Below are 27293 nucleotides of genomic sequence, written 5' to 3'. Positions count from 1 at the left end.
CAACACATTATATATTTTTCTCATTTTGTCACCTTTAAGCTACCCAGTTTCTTCACATGTACAATTAAGCCCACATCCAAGTGTTTTAGGCTCCTCGTTTCCCTCAATGTTTTCTCCACCTGCTTCATCAAAGCAATTCAGAACTAAACTGAGCAAAAGCAGAGAAGACTGGAGAAGACTGTAAGGGCACCTGGCTTGGCTTTAAACATGTGATTGAATTTTTTAGACTTTCTTAAAAGCAACCACAGGACCCCTGGGAGCCTTTGCCTTGACAAGGAGCCAGACTTCCTGGACAATCCTCCGCCGTGCTGCTGCTTCAGTCCCCAAATTGCCATTAAAATGCGATCTGCCAGGCACGTCTCTTCTCTTGTCATGTAACAGATCTACCACGCTGCTGCAATTAGACATTTTGACCAGCACTCAAGTACACCTGCCCCAAGCAGACCGATGGCTCTTGGGGTCTGTGCTGGTGAAAGCTGGATTCACGTCCCTGAGCTGCAGGCAGCCACATGGTTGCTTGGACCTGACTTCTGTCCGCACACCCATTTCCAATCATTCCTGGAAAGCAGCAGCAGGACCCAGGGCAGAGGTCAGCTTGTTTTGGGACATACCATATTTGATCTTACTTTTCTTAATTTTCAAGGGTTTCTTGTAGAAAGGTCAGAGGCACTGCTAAAAAAAAAAAATGTTTTACTCATGTTTACCTAAAAAGTACTAAAATTTATCTAAATAAAAAAGACTGAGAAAAAGATTGCTGCCTTTTTTTATGAGTCATGTCGGTAGCACACTCAGGAAGAGACCCACCTGACGCAGTTCGCAGACCTGTGTTCTCCACGTTAGATGTATCTAGTTTCTGGACCAAATGAGGCATGGAAGATATCCATGCTGTACTGCTTAGACCCAGCCCCAGAAAGCTAAAATGAGACCTAAATTGTGCACTTCATTTTGTGTTGTGCTGCATACAGGTAATTTTAGCATACAGGAGAAAAGACCATGAAATTATAGCTGATTAAAGATTTCAAGATATCAGAGGTTTTAAAAAATTACCAGGCTTCATTATCAGCTTCAAAATCAGCCTACCAACACCTTGGCTTTTTTTGTACTCTCCAAAGCTGGCAAAGTTGATATGTCTAATAAAGCAATTTTTATCCAATTTTCCCTCAAAGCAGCTTGCTTGCTGGATCTCAAGCCATGCAAACAATAACCAAAACCTACCAGGAATGGAAAAAAGGAGTATATTCTTGCTTGAGACAACGATTAGCTCTACCATGCCAAGCATAAAGTAATCATCATGCAGTTTACATGATGCCTCGGTTTGAATCTCATTATCAGCTGTCTTACTGAACACAATGTGAAGCACAGTGAGGAAAGCGCCAAGGGTTTTTCTAACTTGATTTCTGTCAGTGACATACTCTCAAGACAAAAGGGGAGCCTGTGGCTGGGGCAGGATGACCACCATCGTTTATGGCACAACTCATGGAAAACTCTTTTCTGGCTTATCTGATCCGGGATCCTAGTCCAGGCTGTTGAAGAATGCGTGCAAGTTTCAGGTGAATCTTTTTATCTCATCACCACCTGTGTAATATTTTCAAGCCATTCCTTCTCCCAAAAGCTACAAGATTCGCTTGCCTGGCGATGTATCTGTCTGTGTCCCATGATGACAATTTCTAGTCTGATTCTCCACTCCATTACCTTGTATCTAGTCTGGTGTAACTCTGCTGGAACTGCTCATGAGAAACACTGGTATAATGGATAAGAGAAATGGGCATGTGGTGCTTTGTGGTGGAAAAAGTGTTACCATTCAGAGAGTGTCGATAATTCAACAGCGTTTTGCCTGAGAGAGAAAAATGGTTGTGAGTGGAGAGGGAGGAAGAGGACTGTCCGTGATCCTTCAAACACTTCCGTTGCAAGAGAAACTGGAGAGGCAACCACCAAATTGTGAAACTCTGTGCACAAGAGCAGTTACCCAGTCTTTGTCTTTTGCAAGGAGAAAGAAAACTCCCGTCTTTGGCAATGACAGTACCAATAAGCGGCTGGGTTTCTGCTCCATTTTTGAGACTGAAGCAGTCTCTGCAGCTTGCTAGTTTTGGCTGTCCATGTCTTCTAAAATAAGGCTGAGCCTCTCCTCATGCAAGCTTGTAAAATGAGTGCCTCACCTCAGGCTGTGTTCTGGCACGGTCAGGATTTGTTTTGTTTGGGGAACACTTTAAGCCCAGAAAGCTCTTTGTGATAACTATGCTAAACTAAAGCTATACCCCAAAGGATAGTGAAGTTTAATTTGCTTACGAGGCTGCAAGCAGAGATGATAAATACTTCTCCGTTTCTGCATACCCAGGAAGCCAGTTAAACTGTATCTCACTGGGCACTCGCATGACATGTTTAAGTTACCAGAATGAAGTCATTCTTTTTACAAATAAGGAAATCCAAAATGGCTGTGCAGACACCAGTGTAAGAAAAAAAGGGCAATTGGCATCAGAATTGGGATGAAACCCAGAAACCACCCGCAACAAGACCTCTGTTGGATACCTGTCTCGTATTCAGAAGATTAGGGAAAAAGTCTCTATTGATTCTGTCTTTCAGACAAATGGCATGACACTGCGCTCTCATTTTAAAGAGGGTGTTTTCAGAAGTAAATTGCCTTTTCAGCAGCCATTTCCACTGGAACTGTTGTGGGAATGAAGCAGTATCCCAAGGCTGTCCTGGGAAATTGTGTGGGTCCCATTAGGAACTATTTATAGCATATATGGATCTGAACTGTCTACCGTCCAGCCAGCCAGATTTTCTGTTCACGGTCCTGACTCCACAGCAGACTTTGTCCTTCCAGGGGACATGCTGTGGTGCACTTAAGGGTGTATATTAAGGGTGTACATTACTTAAGGGTGTACATTCTCATTGCTGAGAAACAGTGCTGGAGGAGAAGGCCGTTACGTTTCTACACCTCATCTACTTAGTCACATCAGTCTCACACCACTTTGAAGCAGCTGGACTGAAGACAGAAATATTAAAGGCTTCCTAAAGATGAAATCTGGAGCATTTGATTCACTTGCTGGCTCTCCAGTGGCATTTGCAGCATTGTCTCACCTGTCTTATCCTCCCCGGTGCTGGATGCTGCAGTGGCAGTGGCTGCAGTGTAAGTGGGGGTTCAGCCACGCCAAGTCCTAGATGCAGTGGAAGGAAGACAGCAAGACCTGGTGAGATGGGCAGACAGACTGCTAGCCAGAGCAGAAATTTGTCTAAGCATGTAGCATTTCACGTGATGTGACCAAAGAGATCTGCAAAAAGCCCTTTTTGTTGTTTTTTCCCCCTGAGATTTGCATGATAAAACCTCAGCAGAGGGACAGAAATGACAGCAGCTCCCTGAGGCACACAGGGTCTGCAGCGGGCAGAGGTCAGCTGGAGGCACCAGCCCAGCTAGCACGGTCACGCAGTGCAGTGTTGCACACAGTGGGCAGCGTCGTCTGGAACGAAGGCAGCAGCTTCCCCGGACTGGTTCCTGCTGCTCCCATCTGTGCTGTCAGCTCGGGAGCAGTGGCCCGTTCAGGGCTGACCACTCGCAAGACCTCAGAAACACGCTGGATTTTTCAGGGCGATGAGCTGTTGGCACACGAGCCGTGCTCCAGGCTTAGCGAGACAGGGTTACCAGATTTCTGAGAAAGGAACGGAGCACTGATGGCAACAGTCTCAGAAACACTGGGAAGAGGAGCTCAAAACACCTAATGCTGAGGCCGCAGCACTTCCACAGTGTGACCTGAATTCCTGGAAAAAACATGAACATAGGCAACTTCTGTGGATATTAATTCCCACAAGATCGTGCCTTGCCACGCTTGGTCCATAGGTGGAAATAACACTCTGCTTTCTGCTGCTTAGGCTTTTTAAAACACTAGAGTTTAAGCTAGTTGAGGTTTTCAGAGATAGCACAGTACATTTATACAACCGTTTAAAAAGTTACCAGGGAGCTAGGAGCTCACCACTTACTCTATGCACAGCATTGCACAGACATCTAAACTGTAAGGAAGCCAAGAGGCAACAGCTTTAGTTCATTTTATGAAGAAATGGTAGGAAAACATATACAGAGAAGTCAGAAGAACGTGACTAATAACCTGGAGGAAATACTGGCCCAGCAGGTTTTTAGAGTTCAGGGAGAATTTTTGAAATCAAAACACAAGAGCAGTTCTCAACAATTAACTTTGTTTTTTCTCAATGTGCATGTCAATTAGCATCCAAATACTTTGAAATATATTTTTGCATATGGATTGTCCACAGAAGGAAGGGAATTTTAATGGATAAGGGGAAAACACAACAAACCTTTTGAGTTTACCTTCTTTTGTTCTATTTCTTTACTATCGTCTATGCCCTTGTACCAATCATCAAACTTTCTAAATGCTATTTCTGCTGCTGATCTTAACAGCTTAATCTCTTACGCGATATTCTCTGTCTTATAAGGAAATGCTGGCTAACTTCTCTGCTTCTTTATTTAGCACTTGCTTATTCCAGCTTTATAGCTACTCGCTTAGGCTTCTGCATACCATCACCTCATTGAGATTCTGCTGCGTTCCCTACTTTCCCAGGGAACGTCAAGTCGCTGCACTTTCCCTGGCTTTTGCAAAGATCCATTATCTTCTGGTCCCTGTATCTCTCTCATTGCCATATGCTTTATTCTCCTCTTTGCTATATGAGCCATTGCAGAGTTGGCTGTGAAGAACTGCAAACAGTCTTCCAAATGTGGCCTCACCAGCTTGAGCAAAGCCAATTTCCAGATCTCATAGTTGACAAATGTATATATGCATCTCAGAATGCTGTTCATTTTATTTTAACAGGTGGTGTTAAGCATCCTGCCAGGGATCTCACACTTTATCCATGACTACCCCTCATTCCTACTTGAAATTTAACAGCACATGGAAACAATACCGGGTGTGTAACACAACTCAGTAAATAAAATAAAAGAGCAGAATAGCCAGCAAGACTAGTTATATTCCCATTTGGTTAAAAAAAAAAAAAAAAAAGAAAAAAGAAGAAAGGAGGAAAGAAAAAACTGCCAACCTTTCTTTTTGGAGCTGAAAAGTGCTTTGTGGTTTATGCACCTAATATATGACAGTGTTTCCATTCACAACGTATTGCCTTGAAGTGACTGAGAATTAATTCCTGCATGGAGTTTAGAAAACATGTCTCCAAGGTTTGTATACAAAAGGATCTAAAGGTTACATGGCATTCTTCTTGACTGCAAGCCACTTAAATTTTATTGTAAATATTTCAATATATCATAAATATATAAATATAACCACATGACGGCTTTAATCAGACTAGCTTGAGCACCAGTTCAGTAGCAGTGCAGCAATGGACATGAGCTTCAACATACATCCCAAATGTCAACTAACCACAGGCTTTTGTGGAATAGTCATGTAGCAATAGTTGCAAACTAGTACACACAGAAGACTGCTTCGGAACATACACACCTCAAACTTTGCTGTTAGAAATTGGTCATCTCAGTATTGCATTTTGATTATTGTCTGGTAGTCTTCCATTTGGATGGATGGGACAATATTTAAACATCAAAAAATTGTTGAAAGGAAAAGCCAGCTGAGAAGAAGAAACAGGAAGTTCGCGCACACACACACACGTAACGATAGGAAATGGTGAGAAAATAAGCTTCACTTTTTCCTTCAGATATTTAAAAAGACTTTTGGTCCTGGTTTCAGTTCTATTTTTAGTTTAAAAATCTGCTTCAAAATAAGAACAAGTTGAAAACAAAGGCTAACAATTTCATCTTCCTAGTATAATACAGAATATTTAGAGCTAGATTCCATATTTACACTCAAGTCCTTCCACATGAAAAGAGCAGCATGAGTAGGTCTAAAAATCAAGGAGGTCAACCGCACCATCTCTTACTGGGTGGTTATTGTAAACCATGCTTTTTGACACCATACGTTAAAAGCTCTCAGTTTGTATAATTGTGCCACATTATCTGGCAATTATGCAGGTATGAAAAAGCTTTATTGTGAGATGAGAAAGGTAAAGAAACATCCCTAAAACTTCCTGTGGTTTCCAGCAATTGCCAGTAGCTAAGCATCCTTTGAATCTCTTCTCATGCTAGCTGAGTGAGATGACATGGCAGTGGGATCCTGGTTCCCTGACTCTCCAGGGAACTATAATTTCATAGAGCACACTTGGGCTGCCAGTCTGGGCAGTTGCCATTCAGCAGCTGTGCAGATCTGCATCCTCCCCCTTGCTGTTAGTGATTTCAGATAAACCAATATTTTTCATAAAATGAAAATTAAAATCTATCAATTTCTTGAAATAATTTTTTTTGCAATGCAGAGTCACGACACTATCAAAATGCCACAAAGGTGGTCTTTCTTAACAAGCAAAAAACCTCAGAATACAGGAAATCGCTGCCACACCCTTTCACAAACAACTTTGTAGCTGGCCTTTTCCTCTGTTCAATAAACAATAAGTATCTTCGTTTTTTGGGGTTTTTTTTGGTTTTTTTTAAAACTTTGAGAAGATGCTCCTGTTGCTGTCCCTGACAACCCTCCAGCAAATCAGAATGGTGGTACTCCCAAAAAAGTTTCCCTTTTCCACAAATAGACCCCTGAAAATGTTGTTAAGACCTTCTGCAACAAGTGAGAGTGAACATTAAAGAACTCAGTGGACAAGGGAACTTTGATTTGGAGAAAACTAGAGAGTGACAACACTAGAAAGAGGTGAAACGAAAGAAAGAACCGGCAAAGTCATACTACAGAAGTGTTCATGCCGGGCTGGAGGGCAGGTAGAAGACAACGCCAATCAAAGAAAAGGGCCCAAGTATCCCAGTAAACCCAGCATGTTAAAACAGGTTGTGAAAGCGGTAATGTTTGTGCATATTTCTTATATTGTCTTTACCATCAGTTGTCTACAGACCAACAGAAACTGATGAAAAGACACTTTGAGCAGAACAGTTGGATCCTGCTGACACCCCAGCCTAATGCTGCCATCCCTGATTGCACTGCCTGGGAATTTAAGCGACCACACCTGTCTGGCCTATCTTAAAACAAAGCTGCTTAAGCCAGTACGTCATCATTTACAGAAACAGCAGGGAGAGTTGTAATCAGGTATCAATATTCAGTAATACATGAATGGCTGATACTGTGATTCAAAAAGAGAAAATAAAAGATAGCGTGGAAAGATTCTTAAAACTGTAGATTGCAATCTATAAAATACAGTAGTGATCATCATTTTTGAGTGATGAGACAGCTACTTCTAATAATCTTAGAAAGCTCACAGTAGGTAGTTTTCGGCAATCTTGCATATGCCATGCAAAAGCAATTGCCAGTTGGTGGCTAAGTCCAAAGCTGCTAGTGCAAGTCATCACAGTTCCTGAAGTAAAACGATTCCTACACATCTCATTTCAATGTACAAGATATGTAACATTAATTTCCTTAGCCTGCCTTTGGATTATCCCTTAATATATGTCATTTAATTTAAAACTTATTCAAAAAACAGTGGAGAAGGGGAAGAACGATACAAGAGAACGATAAGCCACTAGTTGGATTATCAAAGCTTTCAGCATCTTCATCGTGAGACAAATACGATAAAACTGAACCAGTAAAATTACACTGATAGAAACCAAGTGCACAGAAAGGTCCATTTGCATTTTGAATGAAATGGTTTTAAATCTGACCTTGATCTTTCATTTCTTTTAGAGGGATTTAAAAATTTAATGAAAAAATCTGGCAATCGCATGGAAAACGTGTCCCAAGTCAAACATATTTTCTAATAATTTCTGACTATTAACCACCTTTTTATGTTTAATTTACTAAATAGCTTTGTTCCTCTTGCTGTACATTCATCTGTTTTAAGGAGAGTATCCTCTGGAGACTAGTTTTATGTAGCACAGCAGACAGAAACTGGAAGCAAAAGAGACATTTAAAATGGTAAGAGAATTGAAACAAGAGCTCTGTTCCATAAGTAGTAATGGAATGTATCATTTATGAAAAAAATTAAGATACCGCAAAACCAAAGACAAATGCATGTGTGTATCTTTTTAGATACTTATGTTTTACTCAGCACTGTACATATCTACCCCTATTTATGTATAGACACACACAGACATGCAGATTATAAAATAAATAGGCACAGAAAAAAGTAATGTGACATTTGGTCTCATCATGGGCATACACAGTGTGCCTCTTACACCTGCATAAATAAAATTATATTTTGCATATATCTATAATATAAATTTTAATGCAAATATGTTCACCTGAAATTTTTTAAAATTCTGTATAAATTCTATTCTCTTCACCTTGATTTTTTGCTATTAACTGCAAAAGATTAAATAAAGAGGATCTGCTTGGGAAGTGAATGTTCTTATTTTATGTTTTCTTTCTGAGCTGGGAAAAAAGAAGAAGGAACTGCAAAAGGAAACCACTCTGAATATTATTTATCTTTTCTTTTGTTAATTGGCAAAGTAAGAACAAAAAGGACCTGAATGAAAGAAAACAGGAAGAAGAAATAGGAGAATAAATCAGCGGGTTCTTTTTTCCATTAGGGAAAACACCTCTCACTAATCCTATTCACTCGGTTCACTAATAAAGGGAAATGGCATCAGAAGAGATTAGTGGTTTGGAGCGAGATGTTCTGTGTGTCGCCAGGAGGGTTGATTGAACCCAAACCAAACAGCCCATAGAAAGAATAGGGAGTTGGGAAAAAGAAGGGTTCTCATTCGTAGTGATGTGTAAGGCTGGTGGTGGTGGAGCAGAAACGTTGAACCACCAGGCACAGTAGGACATGCGTGTGTATCACACCAGCTCTCCTCTTGCCGTGCCAGTTGTCAGCCCCTGGCAAACCTGAAGAAGCTCATCCCTTTCTTCTCCCAGATCTTCTGCCATCCCGTGTGGAGTCAGATCAAGCACAAGTCATCTCTGAGGAGCAGCTGACATGCCAGGGGCTCAGGCCCTCACTCCCCACGTTGCAGCTTAGAATCATAGGATCATAGAATAGTTTGGGTTGGAAAGGACCTTTAAAGGTCATTTAGTCCAACACCCCTGCAGTGAGCAGGGATATTTTCAACTAGATGGTGTTACTCAAAGCCCCGTCAAACCCGACTTTGAATGTTTCCAGGGATGGGGCATCTGCCACCTCTCCGTGGTGGTAGACACCTCTTCCAGGGTTTCACCACCCTCATTGTAAAAATTTTATACCTTGTATCTCGTCAGAATCTACCCTCTTTTAGTTTAAAACCATGACCTCTTGTCCTATCGCAACAGGCCCTGGTAAAAAGTTTATCCCCGTCTTTCTTATCAGCCCCCTTTAAGCACTGAAAGGCTTCAAAAAGGTGCCCAGAGCCTTCTCATCTCCAGGCTGAACAAGCCCAACTCTCTCAGCCTTTCCTCAGAGGAGAGATGTTCCATCCCTCTCATCACTTTTATGGCCCTCCTCTGGACCTGCTCCAACAGGTCCATGTCTTTCTTGTGCTGAGGGCTCCAGAGCTGGACACAGCACTCCAGGTGGGGTCTCACCAGAGTGGAGTAGAGAGGGAGAATCACCTCGTTGACCTGCTGGCCATGCTTCTTTTGATGCAGCCTAGGATACAGTTGGCCTTCTGGGCTGCGAGCGCACATTGCTGGCTCATGTTCAGCTTTTCATCCACCTGTACTCCCAAATCCTTCTTGGCAGGGCTGCTCTCAACACCTTCAGCCCCCAGCCTGTATTAATACTGGGGGCTGCTGCAACCCAGGTGCAGGACCTTGCACATGGCCTTGTTGAACCTCATGAGGTTCACGTGGGCCCACTTCTCAAGTTTGTCCAGGTCTCTCTGGATGGCATCTTGTCCCTCACGTGTGTCAGCTGCACCACTCAGCTTGGTGTCATCTGCAAACTTGCTGATGGTGCACTCGATCCCACTGTCTGTGTCATTGAGAAGATATTAAACAGTACTGGTCCCAATACAGACCCCTGAGGGACACCACTAGTCACCTATCTCCATCCAGACATTGAGCCATTGACCACTACCCTCTGGATGCGTCCATCATACCAATTCCTCATCCACCATACAGTCCACCATACCTCTCCAATTTAGAGAGAAGGATGTTGTGGGGGACCATGTCAAAGGCTTTACAGAATTCCAGATAGACGACATCCGTAGCTCTTCCCTTGTCCATTGATGTAGTCACTCCGTCATAGAAGGCCACTAGGTTGTTCAGGCAAGACTTGGCCTTGGTGAAGCCGTGCTGGCTGTGTTGAATCACCTCCCTGTCCTCCATGTGTGCTAGCACAGCTTCTAGGAGGACCTGTTCCATGATCTTCCCAGGCACAGAGCTGAGGCTGAGTGGTTGGTAGTTCCCAGGGCCCTGCTTTCTGACATTTTTAAAAATGGGTGCAATGCTTCCCTTTTTCCAGTCACCAGGGACTTCACCTGACTGCCATGACTTTTCAACTATCATGAAGACTGGCTTGGCAACTACATCAGCCAGTTCCCTCAGGACTCTGGGATGCATCTCGTCAGGTCCCACAGACTTATGTATATTCAGCTTCCTCAGGTGGTCATGAACCTGGTCTTCTCTTACAGCAGGAGGGACTTTGCTCCCCCTCCCATCTTGTAGTCAACCCACTTGAGAGGTGTGGGAAGAGAGGTTGCCACTGAGGCAAAAAGTTGTTGAGTACCTCAGCCTTCTCATCCGTTGTTACCAGTTTGCCAGTCTTGCTCATCAGGATGGGAACGCTTTCTTTGACCTTCTTTTTCTGGCTGACATACCAGTAGAAGCCCTTCTTATTATTCTTTGTATGCCTTGCCAAGTTCAGTTCCAGACGAGCCTTGGCCTTCCTGACCCCATCCCTACACAACTGGGCAGCATCCTGATACTCTTCCCAGGATACCTGTCCTTGCTTCCACTGCCTGTACATTTCCTTCTTGCCCGTTAGTTTGATCAGCAGGTCTCAACCATGCCGGCCTCTTGCCTTCCTTGCCTGATTTCTCAGACCTGGGGGTCGAGTGTTTTTGCACTCTATGGAAAGAATCCTTAAAGATCTGCCAGCTCTGTTCTGCTCCCTTGTCCCTGGGGGCAGTTTCCCAAGAGGTTCTATTGACTAACTCCTGGAAGAGCTGGAATTTTGCTTTCCTAAAATTGAGGGTCCTGACTTTACTCTTCATCTGACCCATATCCCTCAGGACTGTCAACTCCACCAGTTCATGATCACTGCAGCCCAGGCTGCCTCCAATCTTGATGTGATGTCTCTGATTAGCTCACTTGCATTGGTGACCATCAGGTTCAGTATTGCATCCCCTCTGGTAGGGCTGTCTATTACCTGGCTTGGGAAGTTACCCTCAATGCATCCCAGGAGTCTCCTGGATTGCCTACAGCTCGCTGTGCTACTTTTCCAGCAGATGTCAGGGTGGTTGTCCCACGCTGTGAAACAAAGAGGCACAGGAGCTGCCACTGGCTTCATAAGCTGGTGCCACTGGCATCAGTGGATCATGCAGGTGATCCAAAGACCGATCAAGCTCCTCAGCTGTAAAATACATTGACCTTCCCTATAATGCCCATGACCTGAGGAATATGAACTCGCCCATGTCAACCACACTATCAAGTCATAGACATGTGTGCTGCCAACAGGAGAAAACCAGAAATGTTCTGCAGAATTTAGGTTGATCATTTTAGATGTGCAGTACAAGGTTGTTAAGGAAAAAAAAGCCGTGCAACACTACAAGCTTAATGCTCTGGGATATATTTTCCTGCATGCTTTTCTAGCCCCCATTGATTTACTTGCAATGTTTTTTCCCAGGAACTGCAGTGCAAGGCAATAACATATTTCTTTAATCTCACATGTTGGCCTGTCCAAAGGGCAGCTTTTCCAGAGCCAGCTCCGAGCTCAGGGGAGCGCTTAATTCCAGACAAAAGCCTCGTTAACAAAAGAAACTGAAAGCATCTGACAAAAGTTTGCTTAGATGGTGTTTTTTCAGGAAGCATTTTATACTGTTTCATCTTTACTCTTCCATGTACTTGTTTTTAAAGCAAATCATTATGGTTATATCCAGACTTTCTGTTGCCAAGTAACTCATAGTGTTCAACAACTGCAACAGGACAGCAAATACAGCAGTTGAAATGAAATCCTGCTGTTCCTTCTGCTTTCACAAAAACTCTGCTAGAACAGTAACTGGGCGAGCACAAGCGATTGCAAGCTGTTAGTCCACATGTGCCCAAGGAGGATATCATCACCTGTTTCAACATCAACAGCACCTTCATGGCCTCTGATGGCCTGTGGGCTGAACCAGAGTCTGTCGCTGTAACACAAATATCTCACAGCAACTGACTGAAGGAGAACAGCAAAACGTGATGGTGGAGTTGCTCCCAGCCACAAGTTTGGAGTGAAAAGGTGTGTGCTTAATGCAGTGGTTTAGTTTGGTCCCTGGAGGAAAATAATGTGCTAGTCCGACTGTTAGTCCGACTGTTGGGGTTACCTAAGCCCTGAAGTGTTGTATTCTCCTCTACACCAGACCCTGGACCACTTCCCCACTGCTGTAGAAAGCCCAAAGATGCGGGGATGCTTGCACCACTAAGTCAGGATCCCTAGGGCTCTGTCCCCAAAATGAAGTCTTTCCTCCAGGTCTGACACACAGTTTGGGAACTGACACCCAAAGGTCTCTGCAAACAACCTGGCGAATGAGTGAAAGCAAAGCTGACACCTCCCACAGCTCAGAGGTTGGAGGGTCTTCCCGCAAAGGTAGTCCAAGGCTCATAACTTACATGTCTTTTTCACCATCAGACATCGTGTTCCCTTTGAAAACATTTTGCACTGCAATCTGCTGGCTCTTAAGCTCCCGATTCGTATTAATTCCCACTAATCAGAGAACACTGTAATTTTTAAGAGTTTATTTCCAGTTGTGTACCATCTTGCATGGCTGCTAGAAAGAATAAAGTGGTGGATGATTAGCCATCTTCTAGGCAATTCAAGAGTGCTGATGAAGGCTAGCTCATGCTGTAGTGAATTTGGAAGAAAGAGTAATATCTTCCTTTTTATTTTTAATGCAAATTTAAATAAATAAAAAAGTGCTAAACTGAATGTTAGCTTTTTCCCTCCTGACAGATCACACTAGTAATTCTGTACACATATATTTTTTTTCTGCTTCTCTGCAAAATTTAATGCTGATGATACCTAAATCAAGTAAAACCCTTCCCTTCACAACCACTTCACCAGCTTGCTCTCAAAATAAGTAATGACACTAAGTCTTCAACAGAGGTGACAAATGCATCAGCTTGAAATGTTCATGAAAATACAGCTTTTCTTTTCCTAGCAAAGTGAGCTACCACTTGGGATAACAATTCTATGAAGTAGTAATTCCTACAGGACTCTCTTTCAAGACTTCATACCAATTTGAAGGTGGTATTTGATTACAGAACTGCAAGAGGGAGAATTTATATCTTTCAGTATTGTCAAAGCCAAGAGTCTGTGCAATTTCGAGAAGAGATATCATACGTGTAAAGCATATGTGGTTTGGGTTATATCTACAAGCTTTGTATTTACGACAATTCATGGAACAAAACCTGAGATTTTATTGATAGCAAATCAAGACCAGCTGCATCTTCAATGCTTCAGGAATTCTGTGGACTTATGCCAATCACTCTTCATCGATAAAAAACTGGTGGCTGATAGAACCAGTGCTTGTGGAAGTATGTCATGGATGTTGCCTGTGAAAGCCTCAAGCACAATTTATTATGCTAAGCAAGTTAATTATATGGGTTCTCTTTTAATTGGCAATAAGTCCAAATCAATATTCATACCTAAATTTTTTCTAGAAATTTCATAAAGCAAGTAGTAAGCCAAGAAACAAACTTAAAAATAATTAGTTGGGAAAGGAAGAAAAAGAATCAATAGCATCATTTTAATTGGCAATAAATCATTTTAAGAAAGGAAGAGTGGAGATATCCAGGTTACATACGCACAGCGTGTAAAGAGCCTGCTAGTAAGCTCCAAAGACAGTCTTTTTTAATTACCACGAATGAGTACACAAAACCAAAAAGTAACAGCATGCCAGAGCAAATAACAGTTTTAGCCTTGGGCAGCAAGGTTTCGTTTAAGGCTACTGGCCTTGCAAGCTCTGCCGCTTGCTCAGGGGAACTAGTGAATTCTAGTGAAGAGAGGAGCAATAAAAAGAAACCACCATCTCTCTGCAAGAGGCAAAGAGAAAACCCACCTCAGCTTCAACACGCTCTCCACTAAAACCCATACAAAGACATTTTAGAAGAAAATTTATGCTATTATGTGCCCAGAGAACTACAGATCTGCAGCACCTTTAGTATGATATGCTTGTGAGAGAACTTACCTTTTCTTCCTGGAGCTTTAGGAAGAACAGAAGTTGACAATGGCTGTGTAAAAATTGTAAGACATTTTCAGTTGATAAGTCCCTGCTATTCTTAGAAGTAAAAGAATTCATGAAACTCAATTAGAAAGGTCATTTGGACTCCATTAGGGATTAATACACTGCCAATACTTGAATTCATGAATTGCAAAAACGCACCAGCAAACATATGGGTTTGTACACACACATATAGACATGTCTTATTTTTTCCATTTCAGAAAAAGAAATCAAAAGCAGGAAAACTGGATATTTGCAAGGCTTTGTCAACAAGTTTGTTCTTAGCTTGGGACCTTGCTATGCCAAATTGCAGCCTGAAGCAAATTTTAATGGTTTAGAAGAAGGTATAAATCCCTAAAATCATGGTTTCATAATGGAAACCATGACAGACCCTTAACTAGAGCAGCAAGAACAAGAGATTTAATAATACGTATTGATATATCTCCTTGGAAAATATAATTGCAAAGAAATCAGGCATGAGGCTTTCTACCTCCCAACTTTTTGTTCCCCCCTCAGGAGACTATTGAGAGAAACATTAAGATTAATTTAAACTTACCTAGGAGACAATTAAGCTGTCTCTGCAGTGCAGCAGAACTTGCAAAGCTGGTTCCATTGGCTTTGAGGCATTAGGCTGCAGACAGCGATGCCCCTGCCGTTTTGCAGGGTGAAGGCTAACTGCGCAGTATAGGGATGCTTAGCAATCAGCTTTCGACAGTCTTTTGGCCAATGCTTGTGGCATCAGGAAGATTTACTCCCTGTCATCAAGCTGTGGAGCACAGTGCCAGTCACCTTGGCTTTTTGGGACATCAGCGTACCTATCAGTAGGTCAGACAAACCTCTGTCCCTCCCCTCATGCAAATGGGTCGTACCGACCAAACTACTATGCTACAGGTCAGTTGCCAGAGGTATTCCCTTAGTGGTATGTTCCAGAATTTCTTAATATTGCCAGAAGTCACCTTAATATTGGACTGATACAATCCAGTCAGGGTACGACTGAGCAGACTTAAGAATTGAGCTTCATTGGGTTTTGTGGATCCAAAAAGCGAGCGTGGACTGCAACCCTCCCTGGATCCTACTAGTTTTTGTCCGTGGCATGCTCACATCACTTGCTGGCTCTTTCTGAGCACCTCAGAAAACCACCATTATGGAAGTTCCAGTTACCATTTATATTTTCTCTGGATGCTTGGCAGAGTTAGTACCCTGACTAATCGTGTTGAAAATTCAATAGTAGGGCTGGTGTCCTGCTCCATCCTGTGCTACTCTCCTTGATCAATAGCTGTACAGCTCCTGTGCCCTGAGCAATCCTACAAAACTTCTCTACCTAGTCAGTGCTTGGACCGGCTCTGCAATTTCATCAGGAAAAAGGCTTGCATTCTGACTATGGATTTGCAGGGTGTGTATCATTAAGAAACGAAACAGAAATGTGCCAGTTATTTTTTTGTTGATACTTGGGATGAGGTGGAGAACATATCAACAGAGGACTAGCTGCTAGCAGCACAGAGCTCTGTGCATGCCATCCTTTTTCTCTCTCTCCCTCCTATTCCTGCTTCTGTGCACCTCTTGCTACTCCTGTCACATATTACCGGGCTGATCTTGAAACCCGACTTGGCCTGAGGCTTGGATATGGGCTGCAACTTCTGGTCATAGCTCCTATTCCTCTTCTTTCTTATCTTGTCATAGTCATTGGGTTGGACTGCACATCCACACTCCCCAAAAATCCTCGCTGTTTTCCACCTTCTGCAGAAGCTGTGATGGGCTTCAGGTTGGAGCTCACCCCCACTGACTGACAGTTCATTGCACAGAGCAAGGCAAGCTGTCCCCAGGAAGAGTTTTATCTGAAAACTCCTACCAGCTACGGCTCTCCTGCTCACTTGTGCAGATTCGGTATGGATGAACAGACTTACAAGAACACTGCCCTAGCAAAAACAGGTATCCTGCCTCTTTTATCGTATAATGCAATTCAAATCTGTAAAGTACCACTAATAAGAATAATACTGTCTTTTATAGGGAAATTGATGGATTTTATATACTTTAACAGAAAATAAGGTTTTGTTTCTGACCTCCTTACGCTTCCATTTTGCTGCAATTACAGCAAAACCAGCCTTAGTCTATTTAGTCTTAGATATGTTTATTTTTTCAGAAGGAGTTGAGTATCTTGCTTGCTTTTTAAGCAGCTAAGAAAATATCAAAGTCCCTACTCAAGAACAGCTTTTCACTAAAATACATAAATTAAAAATAAAAATACAAAAAGTACGTAAGTTTTTGAGGTAACTGCCACTCTCTGAAGAGCCAGTGAGGCTGGAAAACATCTTCTTACTTACTTGAAGCAGTCTCACTTCAGACTGAAAGTTAAACGATGCATTTTTGCTGAACACTGGCAAGCACCTCTGAGCAGGTCAGTTATGCCTTAGGGATACAATGTCAGATATTCCTTTAAAAGGCAGACTATATCACAGAAGTGGTATTTTCCCAAATCAGTAGCAACACATGGTGACAGGAACAAATCAGACACCACTTACTTTTCAAAAAATAAAGTTTCAAGTTGATCAGCTGATACTAGATAGAGTCTGTGCTAGTGCTGAAAGGCAGCTTCCCACTAAATTGGGTGGAAAACTAAGACTCCAGTGACTCAGACTGTCTCTGACAAAATCAGGACCTATGGAAGTCACAAAGGCATACAAAATTTCCTAAATTGTAACTGCTTTAATAATATTCTAGCTATTTATACAAAATAATAATAAATAATAAATGGTTTCTTCCTTTATGGGGAGCTTACATGCACAACAAAGCAGATTTTCAAAAGCTGTATTGAAAAGGGAATATTATGAATTGCTACTATTGCTTAATGGAAATGTTAAATAACTGTAAATAGCAATGCCACAAGAAAAATATATTCAAGTGGTTAAAATGTTTAATAAAAAGCATTACAATGAAAATTTATATCTACATCCTTTTTCCAGAGTCTTTTTCTATGAGCAAAACTATGTTTGTCAGAAAACTTATGTCAAAAATGTCTGGATCTCATTAGCTTATTGGATATGGGGATACTTCTAGGGCTCTGCAGAGCTGGAACGGCATCTATAGAGATTATGCTGTATCCCTACCGAAACATATATGCTGCTGTGAAAAAAATCGCTAGTTATGGTGCCACAACTGTTGGTATCTCAAGCCACTGCTAGCCTCAACTGGCAGAGTCACATAGGAAAGTGCTTACATACCTTCCCACAGCACTCCCAGCCCTGCACAGGGGGAGGAACAGCTCCAAGGTTTATGATGTTCATGCAAAGTGGAGAATTGCATTTGGCGTTCAATGTCTTAATACCAAATGCATGGAACCCGATTGTTTTATGTAAGGAAGTGCAATAAACTGCTAGGATTTAAGCCAAGATGGAAAATTTTCTCTTCCAGCAGACTTGGCATATGAATTTCTAAAGTCTCTGCCAAAAACTACCCTCAGGCTCTGCAGGACTCCCAGAGGTCTCAGTTCACCTCCAGCTTCTGCACAAGCACTGTGATGGTGTTGTGCATGAAATGAGCCTTATCTGCACCAGTCAGCCCAGTTAGTTTAGCAATGCTGGTGACAGTCAAGTCCTATGGAGTCAGCAGTAATACTCCCACTTCAGTAAGCCTCAGCATAAGGCTCCCAGTCAGAGTTTGTCCCTGATCCCTCAGAGACACGTTCCTCAGTAAACATCAAGTTGTCACCAAAAACCTGTGTTCATGCAAATTTATCACATGATAGTATGAAGAATTAAATAAATAATCAGATAAGCAAAAGACACACAGAATCCGATGATGCTGTCTTTTTCTTGTGATTCCTGATGAAGAAATGACTGAGGAAATACTACAAGACTGGAGAACAGGTTAGCAGTCGGTATAAATGCTAACATAGCACACTGACATGGGCTTAATTCAAGAATTAATTAATCTACAGACTACTGGAAGTGGCTGAAACCCTAGAGGATAATAAGTTCAGTGGATTGTAGATAACATATAATACGCTTCCATACTTCTTTACATAAAATGATTTACTAGCTAAAAGAGGAGAGATAAAGAAAAAAAAAAGGCCTCTCATTTTATATGAACTTCTTAGGCATGGCAAATCAAAGAATTTCCACATGGGACAATGTGCTCCCAATAAGATTCAGTCTTCTGTAAACATGGGTACTCTATGGGCATATGAGCTACAAAAAAGTCATCTTCATTAGTCACTCCAAGTGCAATACCAGCGGTTTTAAAACACTGATCACTGTGGCATCAAAGCCTAGATGCCACCTGTGCCCTCAAGCTCAAAGAGGACAAGCCACTGAGGGATCACTTTGACTCTTCCAAACCATATTGCTAATGCTCTGGGAAACAGGACACGCGCGACTGGGTCTAGAATTGATGAATTAACTGGCACCGTCAGCTGTAGCTCTGTTCTGCAGGATATGCATATAGAGAAAATTGCACAAAAGCAGGTTATACCTGTAGCCATCAGGACATTATTCTACTTAATGCAAATACTCAAGGTGAAAACTCTGCATCATTGCTGTGTTGTCCTTCTGCAGGCTGGTTGGGCTGTGCTGCCCAGACTCCTTACAATGCTTCCTCCTGCCCCTGCACGCATGAGTCTGCAGGTACTTCATCAGCATAGGCTTCCCAAAACAGTAATTCAGCTTCACAATTCCAAGAGAAAAAGAACAGAGTCTGCTTTAGAAAGGCTGCCTCAATCCTCAGAAAACATGGGAATCTCTGCGGAAATCATGCCAGGCACAGTGCTGGCTGCAGATGGACTATTGCCTGCTGCTGTGAAAGCTTTTGCCTCCAGCTGCCTTAGGGGCAAACACCAGACCTTTGGGTTGCTGAAGACAGCCATGCTCTAAAGCTCTGGTTTTGTTTGTAGGTAGCCCTCCAAATGCACGGGATAATGGACGTACATGGAAAGATCTGCAAAAGTGTTTTTTTGAAAGGGTTACTCTTTTTTTCAAGAGAAACACAGTGATATGTAGTTTCCCTTCTCACCAGTAAGAGGAAAACACCTCTCTCCATTTTTTAAATTATTTGGCAAAAATAAGTAATAGAAATAGCTCTTTTGTAACAGTTGCTCTATAGTTGTTTTTAAAAAACAAACAAACAAACAAACAATTAAGCAAAAGCATCAGGAGACTATAGTCTGGGTTAGGATGGGGGAATCAAAAATGTTTTCAGAATTCTGGGTATTGATGGATGTGGAGTAATTTTCAAGAGTACCTGATGTGATAAGACCCTGCACCTCTTCTTAAGAAAATAGGCCAGATGTGTGCAGCTATGCCAGTGCTCACAAGCTAAGGGTCTGGCTACAGAAAGCTTTGAAAAGGCTCTGAAGATTAAGTCTGGAAGGAAGACAAAATTGTCAGGGGTATCACAGAATCACAGAATCACTACGGTTGGAAAAGACCTGTAAGATCATCAAGTCCAACCTGGGAAAAAAAAAAAAAAAAAAAAAAAAAAAGCCAACCACCACACAACAACAACAAGGCACAACACACCAAAAAACAACCCACCCAACACCACACAGCACCATGTCCATCAAGCTACATGCCACAATGCCACATCCACACGCTCCTTGAATACCTCCAGGGAGCGTGACTCTACCACCTCCCTGGGCAGCCTATTCCAATGTTTCACTACTCTCTCAGTAAAGAACTTTTTCCTAATATCCAGCCTGAACCTCCCCTGGCGCAACTTGAGGCCATTTCCTCTTGTCCTATCACTTGTCACTTGGGAGAAGAGACCAACACCCACCTCTCTGCAACCCCCTTTCAGGTAATTGTAGAGAGCGATAAGGTCTCCCCTCAGCCTCCTCTTCTCCAGGCTAAACAACCCCAGCTCCCTCAGCCGCTCCTCATAAGACTTGTGTTCCAGACCCCTCACCAGCTTCGTCACCCTTCTCTGGACACGCTCCAGCACCTCCATGTCTTTCTTGTAGTGAGGGGCCCAAAACTGAACACAGGATTCGAGGTGCGGCCTCACCAGCGCCGAGTACAGAGGCATGATCACCTCCCTACTTCTGCTGCCCACACCATTTCTGATACAAGCCAGGATGCCGTTGGCCTTCTTGGCCACCTGGGCACACTGCTGGCTCATATTCAGCCGGCTGTCGATCAACACCCCCAGGTCCTTTTCTGCCGGGCAGCTTTCCAGCCACTTGTCCCCAAGCCTGTAGCGTTGCCTGGGGTTGTTGTGGCCAAAGTGTAGAACCCGGCACTTGGCCTTATTGAACTTCATCCGGTTGGCCTCAGCCCATTGATCCAGCCTGTCCAGATCCCTCTGCAGAGCCTTCCTACCCTCCAGCAGATCAACACTCCCTCCCAACTTGGTGTCGTCTGCAAACTTGCTGAGGGAGCACTCTATCCCCTCATCCAGATCATCATTAAAGACATTAAACAAGACCGGTCCCAAAACTGAGCCCTGGGGGACTCCGCTTGTGACCGGCCGCCAACTGGATTTCACCCCATTCACCACAACCCTCTGGGCTCGGCCATCCAGCCAGTTTTTTACCCAGCGAAGAGTGTACCTGTCTAAACCACGGGCCGCCAGCTTCTCTAGGAGAATACTGTGGGGAACAGTGTCAAAGGCTTTGCTGAAGTCCAGGTAGACAACATCGACAGCCTTCCCCTCATCCACTAGGCGGGTCACCTGGTCGTAGAAGGAGATCAGGTTGGTCAAGCAGGACCTGCCTTTCATGAACCCGTGCTGGCTGGGCCTGATCCCTTGGTTATCCTGCATGTGTCCCGTGAGCGCCCTCAAGATAAGCCTCTCCATAACCTTTCCCGGCACCGAGGTCAGGCTGACAGGCCTGTAGTTCCTGTAGGGTACTCACAGCAAGACTCTTTTATTATCCCTGTTAGTCTGCATTATATCCTGAACACGATATTATGCATTCTTCTCACATGTACACAAAAAAATGTTTAAATTCATTAAAGTACAAACTTGGGAAATTACCAGTCTGTATGAACGTGGTTTTGTTTGTGTGTAAAAAGCCTTAACGTCTGTTCTTACGGCATAATAAATGCAGTCGCTCCTCGTAGACCCGTGATCTTCCCCCCAGCTTCCTACCAGTGCATATGAAAGTATGAAAACCATGAATGCTGTTCCATCTAAAACAAGGGACTATTTCCACTCAGAATTACAGTATATAGCAAAATAGGAAAGGATGCCCTACTAAAAGAGAGGCAGTACATTTGTAAATGCAAATCTGTTTATGCCACCCTCCTGAGGAGAGTTATTCCTGCTTGTAGGAGGAGCAGAATGTACAAAAAGCCACCTGTGCTGTCCAGCTTTACAAAGGGATGTGTCTATTAAGGCTGCATAGGCCTGTTTGAGGCCATACTGCTTATTTCTAATCTCGAGCTTGAATCTACTCTGCAGAGCCTGGGTAGAAGCTGAGTTGGAGAGGAGACTCTCGTAGCAGAAAGGAAAGGACATGCCTCGAGTGAAGCAGCTCCTGTCAGACAGATGCATTTCTTCAGGAGGGTGGAAGAAGTGAAATTATAAGATAATATATTTTCAGATAACCACTGTTATCTGAGAAAGTTGTGCCAAGTTCTTGCTTTATTAGAAGAATAATGAAGGGTGAGCAATTTGCATACAATACCACTAACCAAGAACACGATTTCCCATTGGTTCTAGCCACCAAATGCAAGAGAATATACTTCTAGACTCCTAGACACACTTTGAAATGAAGGATCAGTTTGCCTGTTTAGAAAGATGATGACAACCATGGCAACAGGAGCCGAGTTTAGCCTTAAAAAATTTCTCTTGCTAGGAAAAAGGAGGGCTTTAGACCAGTCATAGCATAGAGAGAGCTAGGATATGCGTGAGGCAGTTAACTTTTAGTAGTGGCTCCTTGAATATGATTGTCTAAATACAGGGAAAGCATCCTTATCATCAAGGTAAAAAATATTCTGCAGTTTAAGAGTGGCTCACCCTGAATAATGAAATCATCCCTAAGAAAGAGCACAGCTGACTTGCACATTTGCGACTACTGGCTGCAGGTGACAGGCCCTGCTGCACAGGCAGGGAGAGAAAAATTAAAGACTGTAAGAAGGAAGATGCTTTGGTTGCTTCCAGAGTCTCTGTACTGGCCCACAGCCGTGCAGAGAAGAGCCAGCATGCATCTGGTCTTCTGCACCCCAAACTACTACATAAAAAACCCCAGTCATACTTAAGGTAGCAAAAAATAAATAAAAGCCTGGGCACAGTGAGAAGTCTGCTAGCGACATGTCCATAACCCATCACCAACACTTCTTTTAAGATCAAACATGATGTTGCAGTCTTAAAAGGTCTCACCACTTACTACAACATCATTTTCTAAAGACTTAATATTTTGAGAGCTAAGTCTTTCAAACTATAGTAATTGGAATCAAGTATTTTTGTTTGTTTTTTCAAATAAAGTGAGAGTCCTACTTGTGCTGTAGCTACAGACCTACAGTCTGTTCCAGCTGATCGTGCTACCTGGCTGAAGTCAATAATATCTCTGTGTGACACAATTTTAAGGAAAGTGATCTCTTGTGATTCATGTACTTACCCATCCCAGGAGTCTGGGTAGCCAATAATCAATCATCCTCTGATTCTGCTCATACTGAGAATGATGAAACACAGGGAAAGCATTAACAGAAAACACAACCATGAGAAGTTTTTACCCTGACCGTTAATTATAGTGCCAAAGCCACAGCAGGAACAATTCTGCTGAGAAGAAAAAGGTGAGGTATTTTCTCCTCTTCTCTCATTAATATACAAACTGCTATTCCACTTAATCAGCCGTGTGGTGACTTTTCTAGGTAAGCAGTTGTGACATACCTCTGTCCCCTCTTCACCTGATGGAAGGAATGTGTTCTTCCTTTATGTCTGGCTGCCTTAAAACATGACATGAGTTTCTTTGAATAATTTCCGTATGCTTAATTTGCAACATCATTAAGAGCAAGAAATTATACTCCCTCCTTCCCTGCTTCTTTTCACCAGCATTTACTTAATTAAGAAAGCAAGGAAATAACTATAGACAGTATTGACTCCTTAAAGTTATGTAGGTAATAATAATAATAATGGTTTTATTACAGAAATAACAAAACCTCCGACTGGAAAGTAAAGCTCTTCATGCACAAAAAGATTACATTCCATTTACATTCCATTTCAGAACTCTTTACTGCCGATATTTTGAAGGTTTGGAGATTTGGTTTTGTATTTAATGGTCCTTGAGATTTTTATTCTTTCAAGGCTCAATAGTCCCATATGATTTATAATTGTACGTCACACGTTCCTGACAAATACATTCCTAACAAAGAATTTCAGTTATAACTCACACCTGGCACAAGGGAACATTGGCAGTAATAAAAGTTTGACATAAATTAATCACAGATCTCAAGAATTACTTCAGCATCACATAGAGTGTGAGCATTTTACTCACAGTGAGGTTAACAAGAGTTACCTGTTCACATGGACCTTGACTCAATGACGTAACTAAACACTTCTGCAGCTCTAGGCATCTTTGAAGCTAATGAGAACAGGTAAAGTTCTTGAGGTCAGATCCATGATAATAGTACTTTGTTGAAAAGGAATGAAAAATGTGTGACTTTTCGCCTAATGGTAACTGTATGTACTTAATCCCATCTCTTTGCAAATAACAGATAAAGTTTGTAGAAAAGAAAAGCATTTGCCCTGTAATAATCAGATGCATTGAATGTAAGGTCTTCACATCTTTTGGTGCAAAGATTTTGATTTTAATGGTAGCCGCCAAGATATTTACGGATTTATTTGGTCATGCAGGTGCTATAGCAACTATGCATTTTTTCCAGATCCTCCCCACCTAAAGATAAGGTACTCCAGTTCTACAGACTAAAAGCTGCAGTTTGGGAAATATGTACCAGGCAATCCTGAGCTGTATGTGGTCAAACAAGTGGTGAGGTTAAAAGGTGAAATTGAACAACCAGATAAAATGACCAGCTAAAGCTAAACCACAGGGTTTTTTAGTTCAAGCAAGGTATTCTGCTTAATTTTCAGGTTATTTTATCCTTTTCCATTTTTTTGTTGTAATGGGTTTGTTTGAAAAGACCAGCGCATTTCAGAAACAAAAGACTCCCTGACAAAATTTGAAATCAGGAATACTTCCTTGTAATTTTTGCACCTAAAAATAATTCCCGCCTCCAACTTCCTAACCTAAATAGTTTGGAATATCGTAATTGTATAGATTTGCTGAAAAAAATCACCCAATTGCACTGAGCTTATAAAGAATGCCAAATTGCTCTTTTGTCTCCTTCTGAAATATGACCTATGACCATCAACTCTAAGAACAACTACAAAAAGCAAGAAAATGAACAACATACAATAGTTCAGTTGCTGCCATTGCTAATGGTATGTCATTTCATTTGAACTCACTTCTGCAATCCTAACCCTACTGTACAGTGTATGCTCTACCTACAGGCTCGTTAATGTCAATGAATGTCAGTAGGCAGCAGCAATCACATCTTCAATGCTTAAATCACAGGTGTTTAAAAGGCCTGAGAGTATTACGCTCTGAAGTCTTTTCAAATTGCAGTAACACTGGAGACCTTTAAGTCCCTTTAAGAATCCTCTGTTTTTTATTGTTGTTCTACAAGAGTTTCTTCTGTAGCTAAATTAGTAATGACCATGGTTCTAGGATGCGATAGCTAGGACGACATAGTGCACTCTGTCAGACTGAACTGAAAAGTTGAACTTTGCTATTACCCTATCTGCACCCAAAAAACTTGTATCAACCAAGGATCTCATATCAACAGTAGTACAAGCTGCTTGCAACATCCTTTTGCTTCTGGTGACTTTGAGACTGGATTGTCTGAAGGGTGCAAACTTCAGTGTGCTCAATATACCAAAAGCCTCTAGTTCCTTGAGTTTAAAAATGCTGTAGTGGTGGTGTTGGAAAACTGAAGGGCATTTTGTGTCTTCTAGCTCTTAATGCACACAGAACTACTTTACACTCTCCTGCCTGGCCACGCACTTAGTCTTCAAAAAACCTAAAAATAATGACTGTGTGACTGAACATTTGCATTTCATAAAAACTTAGGAAAACAGCTTTTTGTTCCATCTGGTGACGGAGTCATAACAGGGAGAACTGTCAAATTCTCACCATGAGGTTTAGTGATTTGATCCTGCTAAGGTCCAAAAGGAATCTGAACCCCCATGGATGCATATTGTACTAACGCATCTCTCAAAGGCAGCTCAGTCTGGCATTTCACTTAGCAGGGTATCCTATTTCTGACTGGGAAAATAAAGCTACCTCCTGCAGGTTTAAAGATAGCAAGTTCTGCATGGAATTTTATGTTCAAGTAAACAGAAAAATCTCCCCACAACAGCTGTTGAATCAACCTGATGGAAACCAGATAAAAATCTGGTTCCTATGAGGCTTGTTTAACACTTACCCCAAACATATCAAAATGTTTATGAAATTAAAAACTTCTGGAGCCTGTAGACTGAGCTGGCAATCAGCAAGAGTAGAAACATCTCCCCTTCTTCCAGTGAGCCTTTACAAAAGCAACTTAAGCTTTGCCAGGAACACCTGCCTTGATAAGATTTCCAAATGAAAGAAAAACTACCTGAGTAGCCTTCTCTTATTGTGATTAAAGAGACTGTGAAACTGAACAGTGATTGATAAACAAATAAATAGCAAATATTAAAGGAAAATCCAGAAGCTCATCAGCTCATTCTAACTATTTTGTTCTTACCAAATTTGGTCAACTGTCAGGATATTTGACATGCTCCATATTCAAGCAAGGTCAGAAAAACCTTTACATTACTAGTCCAGAAATACCCTTACAGTACTACTCTTGTGATTATTTGGCATACATACTCCCTGCATGAATGAGAAACTAAAAAAGCAGTGTAGTTAACCGATTGCTCTCATGTTGAAGGATTTTCTTCCTACACCTAGATAAAATTTTGAAACAAGAGAATAAAAACTGGACACAATATTCCTGATGTGGCCTGCCAAGTGGTGAGAGGAGAGGAATAATCACATCCTTTGATCTGCTGGCTATCTTTGCACCAGTTCAGACCAGGGTGCTGTAGATCCTTGTTGCTGGCTCACGCTCAGTTCACTGTCAGGCAAGGGGTTTGCAAAGGACCTCCAGAGTCTTTCCATTACAGGTGATCCACAGGCAGTCAGGTGTTGGTTTGTTGTACTGCTCTTTCAATCCCGGGTGCAGGATTTTACACTTATCTTTGTTAAACCTCATGCAGGTCTTGTTGGTCAATCTGCCAGCCTGTTGAGGTCTCTCTAAATGGTTGCTTTTCCCTCCAGCATATCTACCTCTCTTCCCAGGATGGTGTCATCCGGAAACTTGGTGAGAGGGCATTGAATCCTATCATCCTGACAAGATACTGAGTATTATCAGAGTATTATTGCATATTCTCAGGTGCCAGTACTGACTGCTGAAGAACTCCTCCACTGACAGGCTGTCAGTTTGACTCTGGGCCGTTACCCAGTAGCCCTTGAGCTCAGCAGTTCAATCAGTTTTCCACAAAGCCAGGGGTCCATCTGTCCCATCAGATTATTGTCAGATACTGTCAGATACTGTCAGCGTATTGTCAGATTATTGTCAGTGGTCCCTCTGTCCAGTCAGGTATAACCAGCTTGTCAACAAGGACATTGTGAAGGATCAGGTCAAATGCTTTCCTAAAAGTGAAGCAGGTGAGGTTCAAGACCCATGAGCAATTCTTGTAGGTCCCTTCCAACTGAAATAGTCTAGTCTAGTCTAGTCTAGAAAACATTCTGTTTGGTAAAGGCACAATATTCCCTTCATAACTCCCTAGTGGTTTCTTCCAGGCATATTTTTGTCCGTCATGTGCCTGGAAAGAACTTCCATAAAGATTTGTTTCATAATTTTGCCAGAGACTGAAATGTGGCTGACTGATTTCTGGTTTCCCTGTAGGTCTTTTTTGCTTTTTCATAGATGGGCAAACACTTACCATT

Source organism: Gavia stellata, chromosome Z, assembly GCF_030936135.1.
Source record: "Gavia stellata isolate bGavSte3 chromosome Z, bGavSte3.hap2, whole genome shotgun sequence".
NCBI classification, from domain to species: Eukaryota; Metazoa; Chordata; class Aves; order Gaviiformes; family Gaviidae; genus Gavia; species Gavia stellata.
The sequence above is the reverse complement of the archived record's forward strand: the minus strand, read 5'-3'. Positions refer to the sequence as shown.